Raw genomic sequence first — 14,309 nt, forward strand, 5'->3', positions numbered from 1 at the left:
ACACGCGTGCTATGCACAATGGATTAGCAGTCCATCGCCTTAACCTCTCGGCCACCTCGTCCTTTGTGGTTGTGTGTCGATAGCAATTTCAAAGAAGCAAACACTTTCACAGCACAAAAGAAGGCTTTTCTGACTTGTGGGTCCTGTAGTTACAGCAGGAGACACGATGGTCAGAAATTAAAGAAAGCAACACCGACGAAGGTGGGATTCGAACCCACGCGTGCTATGCACAATGGATTAGCAGTCCATCGCCTTAACCTCTCGGCCACCTCGTCAATTACAGTTGTGTGTCGATTGCGATTTCAAAGATGCAAACACTTTCACAGCACAAAAGGAGGCTTATCTGACTTGTGGGTCCTGTAGTTACAGCAGGAGACACGATGGTCAGAAATTAAAGAAAGCAACACCGACGAAGGTGGGATTCGAACCCACGCGTGCTATGCACAATGGATTAGCAGTCCATCGCCTTAACCTCTCGGCCACCTCGTCGTTTGTGGTTGTGTGTCAATTGCGATTTCAAACATGCAAACACTTTCACAGCACAAAAGGAGGCTTATCTGACTTGTGGGTCCTGCACTTATATGAGGAGACACAATTGTCAGAAATTAAAGAAAGCAACACCTACGAAGGTGGGATTCGAACCCACGCGTGCTATGCACAATGGATTAGCAGTCCATCGCCTTAACCTCTCGGCCACCTCGTCGTTTGTGGTTGTGTGTCGATAGCAATTTCAAAGAAGCAAACACTTTCACAGCACAAAAGAAGGCTTTTCTGACTTGTGGGTCCTGTAGTTACAGCAGGAGACACGATGGTCAGAAATTAAAGAAAGCAACACCGACAAAGGTGGGATTCGAACCCACGCGTGCTATGCACAATGGATTAGCAGTCCATCGCCTTAACCTCTCGGCCACCTCGTCGTTTGTGGTTGTGTGTCAATTGCGATTTCAAAGATGCAAACACTTTCACAGCACAAAAGAAGGCTTTTCTGACTTGTGGGTCCTGTAGTTACAGCAGGAGACACGATTGTCAGAAATTAAAGAAAGCAACAACGACGAAGGTGGGATTCGAACCCACGCGTGCTATGCACAATGGATTAGCAGTCCATCGCCTTAACCTCTCGGCCACCTCGTCGTTTGTGGTTATGTGTCGATTGCGATTTCAAAGATGCAAACACTTTCACAGCACAAAAGCAGCCGTATATGACTTGTGGGTCCTGCACTTACACCAGGAGAAACGATTGTCAGAAATTAAAGAAAGCAACACTGACGAAGGTGGGATTCGAACCCACGCGTGCTATGCACAATGGATTAGCAGTCCATCGCCTTAAACTCTCGGCCACCTCTTCAATTACAGTTGTGTGTCGATTGTGATTTCAAAGATGCAAACACTTTCACAGCACAAAAGGAGGCTTATCTGACTTGTGGGTCCTGCACTTACATCAGGAGACACGATTGTCAGAAATTAAAGAAAGCAACACCGACGAAGGTGGGATTTGAACACACGCGTGCTATGCACAATGGATTAGCAGTCCATCGCCTTAACCTCTCGGCCACCTCGTCCTTTGTGGTTGTGTGTCGATAGCAATTTCAAAGAAGCAAACACTTTCACAGCACAAAAGGAGGCTTATCTGACTTGTGGGTCCTGCACTTACATCAGGAGACACGATTGTCAGAAATTAAAGAAAGCAACACCGGCGAAGGTGGGATTTGAACACACGCGTGCTATGCACAATGGATTAGCAGTCCATCGCCTTAACCTCTCGGCCACCTCGTCGTTTGTGGTTGTGTGTCGATAGCAATTTCAAAGAAGCAAACACTTTCACAGCACAAAAGAAGGCTTTTCTGACTTGTGGGTCCTGTAGTTACAGCAGGAGACACGATTGTCAGAAATTAAAGAAAGCAAGAACGACGAAGGTGGGATTCGAACCCACGCGTGCTATGCACAATGGATTAGCAGTCCATCGCCTTAACCTCTCGGCCACCTCGTCGTTTGTGGTTGTGTGTCGATTGCGATTTCAAAGATGCAAACACTTTCACAGCACAAAAGCAGCCGTATATGACTTGTGGGTCCTGCACTTACACCAGGAGAAACGATTGTCAGAAATTAAAGAAAGCAACACCGACGAAGGTGGGATTCGAACCCACGCGTGCTATGCACAATGGATTAGCAGTCCATCGCCTTAACCTCTCGGCCACCTCGTTGTTTGTGGTTGTGTGTCGATTGCGATTTCAAAGATGCAAACACTTTCACAGCACAAAAGGAGGCTTCTCTGACTTGTGGGTCCTGCACTTATATCAGGAGACACGATTGTCAGAAATTAAAGAAAGCAACACAGACGAAGGTGGGATTCGAACCCACGCGTGCTATGCACAATGGATTAGCAGTCCATCGCCTTAACCTCTCGGCCACCTCGTCATTTGTGGTTGTGTGTCGATAGCATTTTCAAAGAAGCAAACACTTTCAGAGCACAAAAGAAGGCTTTTCTGACTTGTGGGTCCTGTAGTTACAGCAGGAGACACGATGGTCAGAAATTAAAGAAAGCAACACCAACGAAGGTGGGATTCGAACCCACGCGTGCTATGCACAATGGATTAGCAGTCCATCGCCTTAACCTCTCGGCCACCTCGTCCTTTGTGGTTGAGTGTCGATAGCATTTTCAAAGAAGCAAACACTTTCAGAGCACAAAAGAAGGCTTTTCTGACTTGTGGGTCCTGTAGTTACAGCAGGAGACACGATGGTCAGAAATGAAAGAAAGCAACACCGACGAAGGTGGGATTCGAACCCACGCTTGCTATGCACAATGAATTAGCAGTCCATCGCCTTAACCTCTCGGCCACCTCGTCGTTTGTGGTTGTGTGTCGATAGCAATTTCAAAGAAGCAAACACTTTCAGAGCACAAAAGAAGGCTTTTCTGACTTGTGGGTCCTGTAGTTACAGCAGGAGACACGATGGTCAGAAATTAAAGAAAGCAACACCGACGAAGGTGGGATTCGAACCCACGCGTGCTATGCACAATGGATTAGCAGTCCATCGCCTTAACCTCTCGGCCACCTCGTCGTTTGTGGTTGTGTGTCGATAGCAATTTCAAAGAAGCAAACACTTTCAGAGCACAAAAGAAGGCTTTTCTGACTTGTGGGTCCTGTAGTTACAGCAGGAGACACGATGGTCAGAAATTAAAGAACGCAACACCGACGAAGGTGGGATTCGAACCCACGCGTGCTATGCACAATGGATTAGCAATCCATCGCCTTAACCTCTCGGCCACCTCGTCGTTTGTGGTTGTGTGTCGATTGCGATTTCAAAGATGCAAACACTTTCACAGCACAAAAGCAGCCGTATATGACTTGTGGGTCCTGCACTTACACCAGGAGAAACGATTGTCAGAAATTAAAGAAAGCAACACCGACGAAGGTGGGATTCGAACCCACGCGTGCTATGCACAATGGATTAGCAGTCCATCGCCTTAACCTCTCGGCCACCTCGTTGTTTGTGGTTGTGTGTCGATTGCGATTTCAAAGATGCAAACACTTTCACAGCACAAAAGGAGGCTTCTCTGACTTGTGGGTCCTGCACTTATATCAGGAGACACGATTGTCAGAAATTAAAGAAAGCAACACAGACGAAGGTGGGATTCGAACCCACGCGTGCTATGCACAATGGATTAGCAGTCCATCGCCTTAACCTCTCGGCCACCTCGTCATTTGTGGTTGTGTGTCGATAGCAATTTCAAAGAAGCAAACACTTTCAGAGCACAAAAGAAGGCTTTTCTGACTTGTGGGTCCTGTAGTTACAGCAGGAGACACGATGGTCAGAAATTAAAGAAAGCAACACCAACGAAGGTGGGATTCGAACCCACGCGTGCTATGCACAATGGATTAGCAGTCCATCGCCTTAACCTCTCGGCCACCTCGTCCTTTGTGGTTGAGTGTCGATAGCATTTTCAAAGAAGCAAACACTTTCAGAGCACAAAAGAAGGCTTTTCTGACTTGTGGGTCCTGTAGTTACAGCAGGAGACACGATGGTCAGAAATGAAAGAAAGCAACACCGACGAAGGTGGGATTCGAACCCACGCTTGCTATGCACAATGAATTAGCAGTCCATCGCCTTAACCTCTCGGCCACCTCGTCGTTTGTGGTTGTGTGTCGATAGCAATTTCAAAGAAGCAAACACTTTCAGAGCACAAAAGAAGGCTTTTCTGACTTGTGGGTCCTGTAGTTACAGCAGGAGACACGATGGTCAGAAATTAAAGAACGCAACACCGACGAAGGTGGGATTCGAACCCACGCGTGCTATGCACAATGGATTAGCAGTCCATCGCCTTAACCTCTCGGCCACCTCGTCGTTTGTGGTTGTGTGTCGATAGCAATTTCAAAGAAGCAAACACTTTCAGAGCACAAAAGAAGGCTTTTCTGACTTGTGGGTCCTGTAGTTACAGCAGGAGACACGATGGTCAGAAATTAAAGAAAGCAACACCGACGAAGGTGGGATTCGAACCCACGCGTGCTATGCACAATGGATTAGCAGTCCATCGCCTTAACCTCTCGGCCACCTCGTCGTTTGTGGTTGTGTGTCAATTGCGATTTCAAAGATGCAAACACTTTCACAGCACAAAAGGAGGCTTATCTGACTTGTGGGTCCTGCACTTACATCAGGAGACACGATTGTCAGAAATTAAAGAAAGCAACACCGGCGAAGGTGGGATTTGAACACACGCGTGCTATGCACAATGGATTAGCAGTCCATCGCCTTAACCTCTCGGCCACCTCGTCGTTTGTGGTTGTGTGTCGATAGCAATTTCAAAGAAGCAAACACTTTCACAGCACAAAAGAAGGCTTTTCTGACTTGTGGGTCCTGTAGTTACAGCAGGAGACACGATGGTCAGAAATTAAAGAAAGCAACACCGACGAAGGTGGGATTCGAACCCACGCGTGCTATGCACAATGGATTAGCAGTCCATCGCCTTAACCTCTCGGCCACCTCGTCAATTACAGTTTTGTGTCGATTGCGATTTCAAAGATGCAAACACTTTCACAGCACAAAAGGAGGCTTATCTGACTTGTGGGTCCTGTAGTTACAGCAGGAGACACGATGGTCAGAAATTAAAGAAAGCAACACCGACGAAGGTGGGATTCGAACCCACGCGTGCTATGCACAATGGATTAGCAGTCCATCGCCTTAACCTCTCGGCCACCTCGTCGTTTGTGGTTGTGTGTCGATTGTGATTTCAAAGATGCAAACACTTTCACAGCACAAAAGCAGCCGTATATGACTTGTGGGTCCTGCACTTACACCAGGAGAAACGATTGTCAGAAATTAAAGAAAGCAACACCGACGAAGGTGGGATTCGAACCCACGCGTGCTATGCACAATGGATTAGCAGTCCATCGCCTTAACCTCTCGGCCACCTCGTCGTTTGTGGTTGTGTGTCGATAGCAATTTCAAAGAAGCAAACACTTTCACAGAACAAAAGAAGGCTTTTCTGACTTGTGGGTCCTGTAGTTACAGCAGGAGACACGATGGTCAGAAATTAAAGAAAGCAACACCGACGAAGGTGGGATTCGAACCCACGCGTGCTATGCACAATGGACTAGCAGTCCATCGCCTTAACCTCTCGGCCACCTCGTCGTTTGTGGTTGTGTGTCGATAGCAATTTCAAAGAAGCAAACACTTTCAGAGCACAAAAGAAGGCTTTTCTGACTTGTGGGTCCTGTAGTTACAGCAGGAGACACGATGGTCAGAAATTAAAGAACGCAACACCGACGAAGGTGGGATTCGAACCCACGCGTGCTATGCACAATGGATTAGCAGTCCATCGCCTTAACCTCTCGGCCACCTCGTCGTTTGTGGTTGTGTGTCGATAGCAATTTCAAAGAAGCAAACACTTTCAGAGCACAAAAGAAGGCTTATCTGACTTGTGGGTCCTGCACTTACATCAGGAGACACGATGGTCAGAAATTAAAGAAAGCAACACCGACGAAGGTGGGATTCGAACCCACGCGTGCTATGCACAATGGATTAGCAGTCCATCGCCTTAACCTCTCGGCCACCTCGTCGTTTGTGGTTGTGTGTCAATTGCGATTTCAAAGATGCAAACACTTTCACAGCACAAAAGGAGGCTTATCTGACTTGTGGGTCCTGCACTTACATCAGGAGACAGGATTGTCAGAAATTAAAGAAAGCAACACCGACGAAGGTGGGATTCGAACCCACGCGTGCTATGCACAATGGATTAGCAGTCCATCGCCTTAACCTCTCGGCCACCTCGTCAATTACAGTTTTGTGTCGATTGCGATTTCAAAGATGCAAACACTTTCACAGCACAAAAGGAGGCTTATCTGACTTGTGGGTCCTGTAGTTACAGCAGGAGACACGATGGTCAGAAATTAAAGAAAGCAACACCGACGAAGGTGGGATTCGAACCCACGCGTGCTATGCACAATGGATTAGCAGTCCATCGCCTTAAACTCTCGGCCACCTCTTCAATTACAGTTGTGTGTCGATTGTGATTTCAAAGATGCAAACACTTTCACAGCACAAAAGGAGGCTTATCTGACTTGTGGGTCCTGCACTTACATCAGGAGACACGATTGTCAGAAATTAAAGAAAGCAACACCGACGAAGGTGGGATTTGAACACACGCGTGCTATGCACAATGGATTAGCAGTCCATCGCCTTAACCTCTCGGCCACCTCGTCCTTTGTGGTTGTGTGTCGATAGCAATTTCAAAGAAGCAAACACTTTCACAGCACAAAAGGAGGCTTATCTGACTTGTGGGTCCTGTACTTACATCAGGAGACACGATTGTCAGAAATTAAAGAAAGCAACACCGACGAAGGTGGGATTTGAACACACGCGTGCTATGCACAATGGATTAGCAGTCCATCGCCTTAACCTCTCGGCCACCTCGTCGTTTGTGGTTGTGTGTCGATAGCAATTTCAAAGAAGCAAACACTTTCACAGCACAAAAGAAGGCTTTTCTGACTTGTGGGTCCTGTAGTTACAGCAGGAGACACGATTGTCAGAAATTAAAGAAAGCAACAACGAGGAAGGTGGGATTCGAACCCACGCGTGCTATGCACAATAGATTAGCAGTCCATCGCCTTAACCTCTCGGCCACCTCGTCGTTTGTGGTTGTGTGTCGATTGCGATTTCAAAGATGCAAACACTTTCACAGCACAAAAGCAGCCGTATATGACTTGTGGGTCCTGCACTTACACCAGGAGAAACGATTGTCAGAAATTAAAGAAAGCAACACTGACGAAGGTGGGATTCGAACCCACGCGTGCTATGCACAATGGATTAGCAGTCCATCGCCTTAAACTCTCGGCCACCTCTTCAATTACAGTTGTGTGTCGATTGTGATTTCAAAGATGCAAACACTTTCACAGCACAAAAGGAGGCTTATCTGACTTGTGGGTCCTGCACTTACATCAGGAGACACGATTGTCAGAAATTAAAGAAAGCAACACCGACGAAGGTGGGATTTGAACACACGCGTGCTATGCACAATGGATTAGCAGTCCATCACCTTAACCTCTCGGCCACCTCGTCCTTTGTGGTTGTGTGTCGATAGCAATTTCAAAGAAGCAAACACTTTCACAGCACAAAAGAAGGCTTTTCTGACTTGTGGGTCCTGTAGTTACAGCAGGAGACACTATGGTCAGAAATTAAAGAAAGCAACACCGACGAAGGTGGGATTCGAACCCACGCGTGCTATGCACAATGGATTAGCAGTCCATCGCCTTAACCGCTCGGCCACCTCGTCGTTTGTGGTTGTGTGTCGATAGCAATTTCAAAGAAGCAAACACTTTCACAGAACAAAAGAAGGCTTTTCTGACTTGTGGGTCCTGTAGTTACAGCAGGAGACACGATGGTCAGAAATTAAAGAAAGCAACACCGACGAAGGTGGGATTCGAACCCACGCGTGCTATGCACAATGGATTAGCAGTCCATCGCCTTAACCTCTCGGCCACCTCGTCGTTTGTGGTTGTGTGTCAATTGCGATTTCAAAGATGCAAACACTTTCACAGCACAAAAGGAGGCTTATCTGACTTGTGGGTCCTGCACTTACATCAGGAGACAGGATTGTCAGAAATTAAAGAAAGCAACACCGACGAAGGTGGGATTCGAACCCACGCGTGCTATGCACAATGGATTAGCAGTCCATCGCCTTAACCTCTCGGCCACCTCGTCAATTACAGTTTTGTGTCGATTGCGATTTCAAAGATGCAAACACTTTCACAGCACAAAAGGAGGCTTATCTGACTTGTGGGTCCTGTAGTTACAGCAGGAGACACGATGGTCAGAAATTAAAGAAAGCAACACCGACGAAGGTGGGATTCGAACCCACGCGTGCTATGCACAATGGATTAGCAGTCCATCGCCTTAACCTCTCGGCCACCTCGTCGTTTGTGGTTGTGTGTCAATTGCGATTTCAAAGATGCAAACACTTTCACAGCACAAAAGGAGGCTTATCTGACTTGTGGGTCCTGCACTTATATGAGGAGACACGATTGTCAGAAATTAAAGAAAGCAACACCGACGAAGGTGGGATTCGAACCCACGCGTGCTATGCACAATGGATTAGCAGTCCATCGCCTTAACCTCTCGGCCACCTCGTCGTTTGTGGTTGTGTGTCAATTGCGATTTCAAAGATGCAAACACTTTCACAGCACAAAAGGAGGCTTATCTGACTTGTGGGTCCTGCACTTATATGAGGAGACACGATTGTCAGAAATTAAAGAAAGCAACACCGGCAAAGGTGGGATTTGAACACACGCGTGCTATGCACAATGGATTAGCAGTCCATCGCCTTAACCTCTCGGCCACCTCGTCGTTTGTGGTTGTGTGTCGATAGCAATTTCAAAGAAGCAAACACTTTCACAGCACAAAAGAAGGCTTTTCTGACTTGTGGGTCCTGTAGTTACAGCAGGAGACACGATGGTCAGAAATTAAAGAAAGCAACACCGACGAAGGTGGGATTCGAACCCACGCGTGCTATGCACAATGGATTAGCAGTCCATCGCCTTAACCTCTCGGCCACCTCGTCAATTACAGTTTTGTGTCGATTGCGATTTCAAAGATGCAAACACTTTCACAGCACAAAAGGAGGCTTATCTGACTTGTGGGTCCTGTAGTTACAGCAGGAGACACGATGGTCAGAAATTAAAGAAAGCAACACCGATGAAGGTGGGATTCGAACCCACGCGTGCTATGCACAATGGATTAGCAGTCCATCGCCTTAACCTCTCGGCCACCTCGTCGTTTGTGGTTGTGTGTCGATTGTGATTTCAAAGATGCAAACACTTTCACAGCACAAAAGCAGCCGTATATGACTTGTGGGTCCTGCACTTACACCAGGAGAAACGATTGTCAGAAATTAAAGAAAGCAACACCGACGAAGGTGGGATTCGAACCCACGCGTGCTATGCACAATGGATTAGCAGTCCATCGCCTTAACCTCTCGGCCACCTCGTCGTTTGTGGTTGTGTGTCGATAGCAATTTCAAAGAAGCAAACACTTTCACAGAACTAAAGAAGGCTTTTCTGACTTGTGGGTCCTGTAGTTACAGCAGGAGACACGATGGTCAGAAATTAAAGAAAGCAACACCGACGAAGGTGGGATTCGAACCCACGCGTGCTATGCACAATGGACTAGCAGTCCATCGCCTTAACCTCTCGGCCACCTCGTCGTTTGTGGTTGTGTGTCGATAGCAATTTCAAAGAAGCAAACACTTTCAGAGCACAAAAGAAGGCTTTTCTGACTTGTGGGTCCTGTAGTTACAGCAGGAGACACGATGGTCAGAAATTAAAGAACGCAACACCGACGAAGGTGGGATTCGAACCCACGCGTGCTATGCACAATGGATTAGCAGTCCATCGCCTTAACCTCTCGGCCACCTCGTCGTTTGTGGTTGTGTGTCGATAGCAATTTCAAAGAAGCAAACACTTTCAGAGCACAAAAGAAGGCTTATCTGACTTGTGGGTCCTGCACTTACATCAGGAGACACGATGGTCAGAAATTAAAGAAAGCAACACCGACGAAGGTGGGATTCGAACCCACGCGTGCTATGCACAATGGATTAGCAGTCCATCGCCTTAACCTCTCGGCCACCTCGTCGTTTGTGGTTGTGTGTCAATTGCGATTTCAAAGATGCAAACACTTTCACAGCACAAAAGGAGGCTTATCTGACTTGTGGGTCCTGCACTTACATCAGGAGACAGGATTGTCAGAAATTAAAGAAAGCAACACCGACGAAGGTGGGATTCGAACCCACGCGTGCTATGCACAATGGATTAGCAGTCCATCGCCTTAACCTCTCGGCCACCTCGTCAATTACAGTTTTGTGTCGATTGCGATTTCAAAGATGCAAACACTTTCACAGCACAAAAGGAGGCTTATCTGACTTGTGGGTCCTGTAGTTACAGCAGGAGACACGATGGTCAGAAATTAAAGAAAGCAACACCGACGAAGGTGGGATTCGAACCCACGCGTGCTATGCACAATGGATTAGCAGTCCATCGCCTTAACCTCTCGGCCACCTCGTCAATTACAGTTTTGTGTCGATTGCGATTTCAAAGATGCAAACACTTTCACAGCACAAAAGAAGGCTTTTCTGACTTGTGGGTCCTGTAGTTACAGCAGGAGACACGATGGTCAGAAATTAAAGAAAGCAACACCGACGAAGGTGGGATTCGAACCCACGCGTGCTATGCACAATGGATTAGCAGTCCATCGCCTTAACCTCTCGGCCACCTCGTCAATTACAGTTTTGTGTCGATTGCGATTTCAAAGATGCAAACACTTTCACAGCACAAAAGGAGGCTTATCTGACTTGTGGGTCCTGTAGTTACAGCAGGAGACACGATGGTCAGAAATTAAAGAAAGCAACACCGATGAAGGTGGGATTCGAACCCACGCGTGCTATGCACAATGGATTAGCAGTCCATCGCCTTAACCTCTCGGCCACCTCGTCGTTTGTGGTTGTGTGTCGATTGTGATTTCAAAGATGCAAACACTTTCACAGCACAAAAGCAGCCGTATATGACTTGTGGGTCCTGCACTTACACCAGGAGAAACGATTGTCAGAAATTAAAGAAAGCAACACCGACGAAGGTGGGATTCGAACCCACGCGTGCTATGCACAATGGATTAGCAGTCCATCGCCTTAACCTCTCGGCCACCTCGTCGTTTGTGGTTGTGTGTCGATAGCAATTTCAAAGAAGCAAACACTTTCACAGAACTAAAGAAGGCTTTTCTGACTTGTGGGTCCTGTAGTTACAGCAGGAGACACGATGGTCAGAAATTAAAGAAAGCAACACCGACGAAGGTGGGATTCGAACCCACGCGTGCTATGCACAATGGACTAGCAGTCCATCGCCTTAACCTCTCGGCCACCTCGTCGTTTGTGGTTGTGTGTCGATAGCAATTTCAAAGAAGCAAACACTTTCAGAGCACAAAAGAAGGCTTTTCTGACTTGTGGGTCCTGTAGTTACAGCAGGAGACACGATGGTCAGAAATTAAAGAACGCAACACCGACGAAGGTGGGATTCGAACCCACGCGTGCTATGCACAATGGATTAGCAGTCCATCGCCTTAACCTCTCGGCCACCTCGTCGTTTGTGGTTGTGTGTCGATAGCAATTTCAAAGAAGCAAACACTTTCAGAGCACAAAAGAAGGCTTATCTGACTTGTGGGTCCTGCACTTACATCAGGAGACACGATGGTCAGAAATTAAAGAAAGCAACACCGACGAAGGTGGGATTCGAACCCACGCGTGCTATGCACAATGGATTAGCAGTCCATCGCCTTAACCTCTCGGCCACCTCGTCGTTTGTGGTTGTGTGTCAATTGCGATTTCAAAGATGCAAACACTTTCACAGCACAAAAGGAGGCTTATCTGACTTGTGGGTCCTGCACTTACATCAGGAGACAGGATTGTCAGAAATTAAAGAAAGCAACACCGACGAAGGTGGGATTCGAACCCACGCGTGCTATGCACAATGGATTAGCAGTCCATCGCCTTAACCTCTCGGCCACCTCGTCAATTACAGTTTTGTGTCGATTGCGATTTCAAAGATGCAAACACTTTCACAGCACAAAAGGAGGCTTATCTGACTTGTGGGTCCTGTAGTTACAGCAGGAGACACGATGGTCAGAAATTAAAGAAAGCAACACCGACGAAGGTGGGATTCGAACCCACGCGTGCTATGCACAATGGATTAGCAGTCCATCGCCTTAAACTCTCGGCCACCTCTTCAATTACAGTTGTGTGTCGATTGTGATTTCAAAGATGCAAACACTTTCACAGCACAAAAGGAGGCTTATCTGACTTGTGGGTCCTGCACTTACATCAGGAGACACGATTGTCAGAAATTAAAGAAAGCAACACTGACGAAGGTGGGATTTGAACACACGCGTGCTATGCACAATGGATTAGCAGTCCATCGCCTTAACCTCTCGGCCACCTCGTCCTTTGTGGTTGTGTGTCGATAGCAATTTCAAAGAAGCAAACACTTTCACAGCACAAAAGGAGGCTTATCTGACTTGTGGGTCCTGTACTTACATCAGGAGACACGATTGTCAGAAATTAAAGAAAGCAACACCGACGAAGGTGGGATTTGAACACACGCGTGCTATGCACAATGGATTAGCAGTCCATCGCCTTAACCTCTCGGCCACCTCGTCGTTTGTGGTTGTGTGTCGATAGCAATTTCAAAGAAGCAAACACTTTCACAGCACAAAAGAAGGCTTTTCTGACTTGTGGGTCCTGTAGTTACAGCAGGAGACACGATGGTCAGAAATTAAAGAAAGCAACACCGACCAAGGTGGGATTCGAACCCACGCGTGCTATGCACAATGGACTAGCAGTCCATCGCCTTAACCTCTCGGCCACCTCGTCGTTTGTGGTTGTGTGTCGATAGCAATTTCAAAGAAGCAAACACTTTCAGAGCACAAAAGAAGGCTTATCTGACTTGTGGGTCCTGCACTTACATCAGGAGACACGATGGTCAGAAATTAAAGAAAGCAACACCGACGAAGGTGGGATTCGAACCCACGCGTGCTATGCACAATGGATTAGCAGTCCATCGCCTTAACCTCTCGGCCACCTCGTCAATTACAGTTGTGTGTCGATTGCGATTTCAAAGATGCAAACACTTTCACAGCACAAAAGGAGGCTTATCTGACTTGTGGGTCCTGTAGTTACAGCAGGAGACACGATGGTCAGAAATTAAAGAAAGCAACACCGACGAAGGTGGGATTCGAACCCACGCGTGCTATGCACAATGGATTAGCAGTCCATCGCCTTAACCTCTCGGCCACCTCGTCGTTTGTGGTTGTGTGTCGATAGCAATTTCAAAGAAGCAAACACTTTCACAGCACAAAAGAAGGCTTTTCTGACTTGTGGGTCCTGTAGTTACAGCAGGAGACACGATTGTCAGAAATTAAAGAAAGCAACACCGACGAAGGTGGGATTCGAACCCACGCGTGCTATGCACAATGGATTAGCAGTCCATCGCCTTAACCTCTCGGCCACCTCGTCGTTTGTGGTTGTGTGTCGATTGTGATTTCAAAGATGCAAACACTTTCACAGCACAAAAGCAGCCGTATATGACTTGTGGGTCCTGCACTTACACCAGGAGAAACGATTGTCAGAAATTAAAGAAAGCAACACCGACGAAGGTGGGATTCGAACCCACGCGTGCTATGCACAATGGATTAGCAGTCCATCGCCTTAACCTCTCGGCCACCTCGTCGTTTGTGGTTGTGTGTCGATAGCAATTTCAAAGAAGCAAACACTTTCACAGAACAAAAGAAGGCTTTTCTGACTTGTGGGTCCTGTAGTTACAGCAGGAGACACGATGGTCAGAAATTAAAGAAAGCAACACCGACGAAGGTGGGATTCGAACCCACGCGTGCTATGCACAATGGACTAGCAGTCCATCGCCTTAACCTCTCGGCCACCTCGTCGTTTGTGGTTGTGTGTCGATAGCAATTTCAAAGAAGCAAACACTTTCAGAGCACAAAAGAAGGCTTTTCTGACTTGTGGGTCCTGTAGTTACAGCAGGAGACACGATGGTCAGAAATTAAAGAACGCAACACCGACGAAGGTGGGATTCGAACCCACGCGTGCTATGCACAATGGATTAGCAGTCCATCGCCTTAACCTCTCGGCCACCTCGTCGTTTGTGGTTGTGTGTCGATAGCAATTTCAAAGAAGCAAACACTTTCAGAGCACAAAAGAAGGCTTATCTGACTTGTGGGTCCTGCACTTACATCAGGAGACACGATGGTCAGAAATTAAAGAA

The 14,309-nt window shown here is 47.2% G+C and overlaps 34 non-coding genes across 34 annotated transcripts; all 34 read right to left on the minus strand.

The window, feature by feature from the left end:
* Positions 1–193: 193 nt before the first annotated feature.
* Positions 194–275, minus strand: trnas-gcu (transfer RNA serine (anticodon GCU)). Its single transcript has one exon. It is a non-coding gene; the product is annotated as a tRNA-Ser (tRNA).
* A 132-nt stretch (positions 276–407) lies between these two features.
* On the minus strand, positions 408–489 carry trnas-gcu (transfer RNA serine (anticodon GCU)). The gene has a single exon. It is a non-coding gene; the product is annotated as a tRNA-Ser (tRNA).
* Positions 490–1,049: 560 nt separating this feature from the next.
* trnas-gcu (transfer RNA serine (anticodon GCU)) lies at positions 1,050–1,131 on the minus strand. The gene has a single exon. It is a non-coding gene; the product is annotated as a tRNA-Ser (tRNA).
* Positions 1,132–1,905: 774 nt separating this feature from the next.
* trnas-gcu (transfer RNA serine (anticodon GCU)) lies at positions 1,906–1,987 on the minus strand. Its single transcript has one exon. It is a non-coding gene; the product is annotated as a tRNA-Ser (tRNA).
* Positions 1,988–2,975: 988 nt separating this feature from the next.
* trnas-gcu (transfer RNA serine (anticodon GCU)) lies at positions 2,976–3,057 on the minus strand. The gene has a single exon. It is a non-coding gene; the product is annotated as a tRNA-Ser (tRNA).
* A 1,202-nt stretch (positions 3,058–4,259) lies between these two features.
* On the minus strand, positions 4,260–4,341 carry trnas-gcu (transfer RNA serine (anticodon GCU)). The gene has a single exon. It is a non-coding gene; the product is annotated as a tRNA-Ser (tRNA).
* A 132-nt stretch (positions 4,342–4,473) lies between these two features.
* Positions 4,474–4,555, minus strand: trnas-gcu (transfer RNA serine (anticodon GCU)). Its single transcript has one exon. It is a non-coding gene; the product is annotated as a tRNA-Ser (tRNA).
* Positions 4,556–4,901: 346 nt separating this feature from the next.
* trnas-gcu (transfer RNA serine (anticodon GCU)) lies at positions 4,902–4,983 on the minus strand. Its single transcript has one exon. It is a non-coding gene; the product is annotated as a tRNA-Ser (tRNA).
* A 132-nt stretch (positions 4,984–5,115) lies between these two features.
* On the minus strand, positions 5,116–5,197 carry trnas-gcu (transfer RNA serine (anticodon GCU)). Its single transcript has one exon. It is a non-coding gene; the product is annotated as a tRNA-Ser (tRNA).
* Positions 5,198–5,329: 132 nt separating this feature from the next.
* On the minus strand, positions 5,330–5,411 carry trnas-gcu (transfer RNA serine (anticodon GCU)). Its single transcript has one exon. It is a non-coding gene; the product is annotated as a tRNA-Ser (tRNA).
* A 346-nt stretch (positions 5,412–5,757) lies between these two features.
* On the minus strand, positions 5,758–5,839 carry trnas-gcu (transfer RNA serine (anticodon GCU)). Its single transcript has one exon. It is a non-coding gene; the product is annotated as a tRNA-Ser (tRNA).
* Positions 5,840–5,971: 132 nt separating this feature from the next.
* On the minus strand, positions 5,972–6,053 carry trnas-gcu (transfer RNA serine (anticodon GCU)). The gene has a single exon. It is a non-coding gene; the product is annotated as a tRNA-Ser (tRNA).
* A 132-nt stretch (positions 6,054–6,185) lies between these two features.
* trnas-gcu (transfer RNA serine (anticodon GCU)) lies at positions 6,186–6,267 on the minus strand. Its single transcript has one exon. It is a non-coding gene; the product is annotated as a tRNA-Ser (tRNA).
* Positions 6,268–7,683: 1,416 nt separating this feature from the next.
* On the minus strand, positions 7,684–7,765 carry trnas-gcu (transfer RNA serine (anticodon GCU)). Its single transcript has one exon. It is a non-coding gene; the product is annotated as a tRNA-Ser (tRNA).
* A 132-nt stretch (positions 7,766–7,897) lies between these two features.
* On the minus strand, positions 7,898–7,979 carry trnas-gcu (transfer RNA serine (anticodon GCU)). Its single transcript has one exon. It is a non-coding gene; the product is annotated as a tRNA-Ser (tRNA).
* A 132-nt stretch (positions 7,980–8,111) lies between these two features.
* Positions 8,112–8,193, minus strand: trnas-gcu (transfer RNA serine (anticodon GCU)). The gene has a single exon. It is a non-coding gene; the product is annotated as a tRNA-Ser (tRNA).
* A 132-nt stretch (positions 8,194–8,325) lies between these two features.
* trnas-gcu (transfer RNA serine (anticodon GCU)) lies at positions 8,326–8,407 on the minus strand. The gene has a single exon. It is a non-coding gene; the product is annotated as a tRNA-Ser (tRNA).
* Positions 8,408–8,539: 132 nt separating this feature from the next.
* Positions 8,540–8,621, minus strand: trnas-gcu (transfer RNA serine (anticodon GCU)). Its single transcript has one exon. It is a non-coding gene; the product is annotated as a tRNA-Ser (tRNA).
* Positions 8,622–8,967: 346 nt separating this feature from the next.
* trnas-gcu (transfer RNA serine (anticodon GCU)) lies at positions 8,968–9,049 on the minus strand. Its single transcript has one exon. It is a non-coding gene; the product is annotated as a tRNA-Ser (tRNA).
* Positions 9,050–9,395: 346 nt separating this feature from the next.
* On the minus strand, positions 9,396–9,477 carry trnas-gcu (transfer RNA serine (anticodon GCU)). The gene has a single exon. It is a non-coding gene; the product is annotated as a tRNA-Ser (tRNA).
* A 346-nt stretch (positions 9,478–9,823) lies between these two features.
* On the minus strand, positions 9,824–9,905 carry trnas-gcu (transfer RNA serine (anticodon GCU)). The gene has a single exon. It is a non-coding gene; the product is annotated as a tRNA-Ser (tRNA).
* Positions 9,906–10,037: 132 nt separating this feature from the next.
* Positions 10,038–10,119, minus strand: trnas-gcu (transfer RNA serine (anticodon GCU)). The gene has a single exon. It is a non-coding gene; the product is annotated as a tRNA-Ser (tRNA).
* A 132-nt stretch (positions 10,120–10,251) lies between these two features.
* On the minus strand, positions 10,252–10,333 carry trnas-gcu (transfer RNA serine (anticodon GCU)). Its single transcript has one exon. It is a non-coding gene; the product is annotated as a tRNA-Ser (tRNA).
* A 132-nt stretch (positions 10,334–10,465) lies between these two features.
* Positions 10,466–10,547, minus strand: trnas-gcu (transfer RNA serine (anticodon GCU)). The gene has a single exon. It is a non-coding gene; the product is annotated as a tRNA-Ser (tRNA).
* Positions 10,548–10,679: 132 nt separating this feature from the next.
* trnas-gcu (transfer RNA serine (anticodon GCU)) lies at positions 10,680–10,761 on the minus strand. The gene has a single exon. It is a non-coding gene; the product is annotated as a tRNA-Ser (tRNA).
* Positions 10,762–11,107: 346 nt separating this feature from the next.
* On the minus strand, positions 11,108–11,189 carry trnas-gcu (transfer RNA serine (anticodon GCU)). The gene has a single exon. It is a non-coding gene; the product is annotated as a tRNA-Ser (tRNA).
* A 346-nt stretch (positions 11,190–11,535) lies between these two features.
* Positions 11,536–11,617, minus strand: trnas-gcu (transfer RNA serine (anticodon GCU)). The gene has a single exon. It is a non-coding gene; the product is annotated as a tRNA-Ser (tRNA).
* Positions 11,618–11,749: 132 nt separating this feature from the next.
* trnas-gcu (transfer RNA serine (anticodon GCU)) lies at positions 11,750–11,831 on the minus strand. The gene has a single exon. It is a non-coding gene; the product is annotated as a tRNA-Ser (tRNA).
* A 132-nt stretch (positions 11,832–11,963) lies between these two features.
* On the minus strand, positions 11,964–12,045 carry trnas-gcu (transfer RNA serine (anticodon GCU)). The gene has a single exon. It is a non-coding gene; the product is annotated as a tRNA-Ser (tRNA).
* Positions 12,046–13,033: 988 nt separating this feature from the next.
* On the minus strand, positions 13,034–13,115 carry trnas-gcu (transfer RNA serine (anticodon GCU)). The gene has a single exon. It is a non-coding gene; the product is annotated as a tRNA-Ser (tRNA).
* A 132-nt stretch (positions 13,116–13,247) lies between these two features.
* trnas-gcu (transfer RNA serine (anticodon GCU)) lies at positions 13,248–13,329 on the minus strand. The gene has a single exon. It is a non-coding gene; the product is annotated as a tRNA-Ser (tRNA).
* A 132-nt stretch (positions 13,330–13,461) lies between these two features.
* Positions 13,462–13,543, minus strand: trnas-gcu (transfer RNA serine (anticodon GCU)). The gene has a single exon. It is a non-coding gene; the product is annotated as a tRNA-Ser (tRNA).
* A 132-nt stretch (positions 13,544–13,675) lies between these two features.
* On the minus strand, positions 13,676–13,757 carry trnas-gcu (transfer RNA serine (anticodon GCU)). The gene has a single exon. It is a non-coding gene; the product is annotated as a tRNA-Ser (tRNA).
* A 346-nt stretch (positions 13,758–14,103) lies between these two features.
* On the minus strand, positions 14,104–14,185 carry trnas-gcu (transfer RNA serine (anticodon GCU)). Its single transcript has one exon. It is a non-coding gene; the product is annotated as a tRNA-Ser (tRNA).
* Between the last annotated feature and the right edge of the window lie 124 nt (positions 14,186–14,309).

This window comes from Brachyhypopomus gauderio, unplaced genomic scaffold, assembly GCF_052324685.1.
Source record: "Brachyhypopomus gauderio isolate BG-103 unplaced genomic scaffold, BGAUD_0.2 sc63, whole genome shotgun sequence".
Lineage (NCBI taxonomy): Eukaryota > Metazoa > Chordata > Actinopteri > Gymnotiformes > Hypopomidae > Brachyhypopomus > Brachyhypopomus gauderio.